Genomic DNA, 5000 nt, shown 5'->3' on the forward strand with positions numbered 1-5000 from the left:
CACTGTCTTGGGTTAGAGTTCTCTTGCTTGAGGGTACACTCGAGCACACTCTATCTTATTTTTCTTCCTCTTGTTTTGTTAAAGTTTTTATAGTTTATATAGGAGATATTTATTGTTGTTACTCTTCTTAGAATATTTTATTTTCCTTATTTCCTTTCCGCACTGAGCTATTTTCCCTGTTGGAGCCCCTGGGCTTATAGCATACTGCTTTTCCAACTAGGGTTGTAGCTTAGTAAGTAATAATAATAATAATAATAATAATATTAGTATTATTATTATTATTATTAGCTAAGCTACAACCCTAGTTGGAAAAGCAAGATGCTATAAGCCCAAGGGCTCCAACAGGAAAAATAGCCCTGTGTGGATAGGAAATAAAGAAATAAACAACGAGAGAAGTAATGAACAATTTATATAAACTATTTTAAGAACAATAACAACATTAAGAAAAAAATATTTCAAGAACAGTAAAAACTTTAAAATGAAATATTTTAAGAACAGTAACAATAAAATAACATTTTAAGAACAGTAACAACATTGAAATAACATATTTGATGAACAATAACAAAATTACAATGCTTTTTCAAGAACAATGACAACTTCAATATAAAATATTTTGAGAACAGTAACATTAAAATAAAGTATTTTAAGAACAGTTGCATTAAAATAATCTTTCATAAATGAATTATAAAAAGAGACTTATGTCAGTCTGTTCAACATAAAACATTCGCTGCAAATTTGAACTTTTGAAATTCTTAAGTTCCACGGATTCAAACTTTTCACGTCCGCCGAGTTATGCAATAAAGCGGTTTACAAGTCGAGATATGCAATAAAGAGGTTTGTCTTTCGAAAAATGCAATAAAGCGGTTTGCCAGTCGAGATATGCAGTAAAGCGGTTTGCCTTTCGAGATATACAATAATGCGGTTTGCCTTTCGAGATATGCAATGAAGCAGTTTGCCTTTCGAGATATACAATAATGCGGTTTGCCTTTCGAGATATACTATAAAGCGGTTTGCCTGTCAAGATATGCAATAAAGCGGTTTGCCTTTCGAGATATGCAATTAAGCGGTTTGCCAGTCGAGATATGCAGTAAAGCGGTTTGCCTTTCGAGATATACAATAATGCGGTTTGCCTTTCGAGATATGCAATGAAGCAGTTTGCCTTTCGAGATATACAATAATGCGGTTTGCCTTTCGAGATATACTATAAAGCGGTTTGCCTGTCAAGATATGCAATAAAGCGGTTTGCCTTTCGAGATATGCAATTAAGCGGTTTGCCTTTCGAGATATGCAATTAAGCGGTTTGCCTTTCGAGATATGCAATTAAGCGGTTTGCGTTTCGAGATATGCAATGAAGCAGTTTGCCTTTCGAGATATACAATAATGCGGTTTGCCTTTCGAGATATACTATAAAGCGGTTTGCCTGTCAAGATATGCAATAAAGCGGTTTGCCTTTCGAGATATGCAATTAAGCGGTTTGCCTTTCGAGATATGCAATTAAGCGGTTTGCCTTTCGAGATATGCAATTAAGCGGTTTGCCTTTCGAGATATGCAATTAAGCGGTTTGCGTTTCGAGATATGCAATAAAGCGGTTTGCCGTACGAGATGGAGATGGATGCTGGTGTCATCTGTGGAAAATGGCGGAGAGAGAGAGAGAGAGAGAGAGAGAGAGAGAGAGAGAGAGAGAGAGAGAGAGAGAGAGATGCCATCGGTTTCCAGGCTTCTGCGTGATTCCCGTGAAGCATTTGCTCTCCCTCAAGTTGGCAGTTGCTGGTTGGAGGCGTTGATTCTCTCTCTCTCTCTGTCTGTCTGTCTGTCTGTCTCTCTCTCTCTCTCTCTCTCTCTCTCTCTCTCTCTCTCTCTCTCGTTTTAAAGAACAGTGCTTTTGTGTGCAGTGAATCATCTCTCTCTCTCTCTCTCTCTCTCTCTCTCTCTCTCTCTCTCTCTCTCTCTCTCTCTCTCTCTTAAGTCCTAAAATAGTGCTGTTGTGTGAAATAGATAATTTCTCTCTCTCTCTCTCTCTCTCTCTCTCTCTCTCTCTCTCTCTCTCTCTCTCTCTCTCTCTCTGACGTTCTAAAGAAGAGCGCTGTTGCGTGCAATGAATGATGGAGGCAAGGGACAGTATATTGCCCTAGAGACTGACTATATATACATATGATCAGAGCCAAAACAACTCTCCAACCAATCTAGGACCAGGGAGGGCCAGACAATAACTGCTGATGACTCAGCAGGTAGACCTACAGATTCCCCTGAACCCCCATCCTAAGCTCACAAGGATGGTGATATTACAGACACTATAAGAAGCTATCGAGCTTGAGCGGGACTTTTTAGCGTTTTACTTTACCTTCGTTCCTGATTTAATTCTTCCATTTTCGGTGGCCTGATTGGTAACGTCTCTGCCTGGTGTTTGCCAGTCGGGGGTTCGAGTCCCGTTCAGACTTGTTAGTGCCATTAGTGTCTGCAACCTTACCATCCTTGTGAGCTAAGGTTGGGGGGTTTGGGGGAGCCTATAGGTCTATCTGCTGAGTCATCAGCAGCCACTGCCTGACCCTCCCTGGTCCTTAGCTTGGATGGAGAGGAGGCTTGGGCGCTGATCATATAATATACGGTCAGTCTCTGGGGCATTGTCCTGATTGCTAGGGCAATGTCACTGTCCCTTGCTTCTGCCATTTATGAGTGACCTTTAAACCTTTAAATTGTCCAACCTCTTGATGTTCTCAGTCTTGGAGCAACAGCCCCCCCCCCTCCCCCCCCCGAGTTGTACCAAGGGGGTGCTTGGCCTCCCCGGGTCCAGTTCTGGGCCATATGGCCCAAATTCATAAATCCATAAGCTTAAAGGTTAATCATGATGCAATGGCCACTAGTTTTAAGTCAGGAGATCAGATATTCACATCCCGAGATAAAATCATTATTATTATTATTATTATTGTTGTTGTTGTTGTTGTTGTTGTTGTTGTTGTCATCATCATCATTATTATTATTATTGTTGTTGTTGTTGTTTTTGTCATTATTATTATTGTTATTATTATTTATTGTTATTGTTGTTGTTTTTGTCATTATTATTATTATTATTATTATTATTATTATTATTATTATTATTATTATTATTACTTCCACAAAGCAAAACATTACAGATATTTAATCAGGATTTTTCTGTTCTATATAATCTTCTGTTTTCAAAGAAGCGCACCTAGACTTTCTCTTTGTCTAGGTTTGATAAGAGTTCGGAGATGCCTTCCTGTCGGCCTCTCAGCGTAAAGGAATATATTAGAAATTTCTAAATTTTGCTCCGCTGGATCTCAAAGCGTATTAGTAATTTATGTACGCATTCTTTGCAATTATACTAAACTGCCAACTGAAATGAAGCACTTAAAGGGAGCAATTGAATTTAAGAAGAAACTAAAGACATTACTTTTCACAAGATCATATGATTTGAAAGATGCTAAAATCAAAGAATTGTATAAGTTATAATTGAAATGTTTCGTTGGATGATTAATATGGACCCGCCCGAGAAGTAGTTCACTCGACTTCAGTGGAGGCTTGGATTTAAACCAAAACAAGGAAACAAGTAATATAGGAAAGGGTTTACATATTCATTTTTCACGGGCCGAACTAGAGGGGTACTCAGTAGAGCGCAGACCTCCACCGCGGCATCTTGTTTCTCGACCTTGACCTTGACCTTTGACCTTAACATGTATTAATTGGCGTGTATTTTCATATAATCCAATATGAACCAAGTTTGATGTCTCTGTGACAACGATGTCCAAACTTATGGCTGATTCCGTGAATTGGACATTTTGCTTGACCTTGACCTTTGGCCTTAACATGTATTGATCAGCATGCATTTTCTTGCACTCAAATATGAACCAAGTTTGAAGTCTCTGTGACAACGATGTCTGAACTAATGGCTGATTATGTGAATGTGACATTTTGCTTGACTGTGACCTTGACCTTCCAAAATTTAATAATTTCTAGCTTTTTACATTGCAGTTAATCCCTGCATTGTTTTTCGATGTTAACTACAAAAAAAACTTTGAAATCTCTGTGACAACGATGTCCAAACTAATGGCTGATTACGTGAATTGGACATTTTGCTTGACCGTGACCTTTGACCTTAACATGTATTGATCAGCATGCATTTTCTTGCACTCAAATATGAACCAAGTTTGATGTCTCTGTGACAATGATGTCTAAACTTATGGCTGATTACGTGAATTGGACATTTTGCTTGACCTTGACCTTTGACCTTGACATGTATTGATCAGCATGCATTTTCTTGCACTCAAATATGAACCAAGTTTGAAGTCTGTGGCAATGATGTCCAAACTAATGGCTGATTACGTGAATTGGACATTTTGCTTGACCGTGACCTTGACCTTCCAAAATTTAATTATTTCCAGCTTTTTACATTACAGTTAATCCCTGCGTTGTTTTTCGATATTAACTATAAAAAAAAAACTTTGAAATCTCTATGACAACGATGTCCAAACTAATGGCTGATTACGTGAATTGGACATTTTGCTTGACCGTGACCTTGACCTTCCAAAATTTAATTATTTCCAGATGTTTACATAACAGTTAATCCCTGTAAGTTTCATTACTCTACGATTAAAATTTGTGGCCAGGAAGCTGTTCATAACAAACAAACACACACAAACAAACACACAAACAGTGGCGAAAACATAACCTCCTTCCCACTTCGTTGGTGGCGGTAATAAATCTATTTATCTGTCAAACATTTTCTTGTGTGTGAATGCTGGCAATTTGAATTATATGTATTTCATGTTCCTTTCTTGGAAAATGAAAATGTGGTTGTTTTGGCCTGATTGGTAACGTCTCTGCCTGGTGTTTGCCAGACGGGGGTTCGAGTCTTGCTCAGACTTCTTAGTTCCTTTAGTGTCTGCCACCTTAACAGCATTGTGAGCTAAGGATGGGGTGTTTAGGGGAGCCTATAGGTCTATCTGCTGAGTCATCAGCAGCCATTGCCTAGCCCTCCCTGATCC

This window comes from Palaemon carinicauda, chromosome 18, assembly GCF_036898095.1.
Source record: "Palaemon carinicauda isolate YSFRI2023 chromosome 18, ASM3689809v2, whole genome shotgun sequence".
Taxonomy (NCBI): domain Eukaryota; kingdom Metazoa; phylum Arthropoda; class Malacostraca; order Decapoda; family Palaemonidae; genus Palaemon; species Palaemon carinicauda.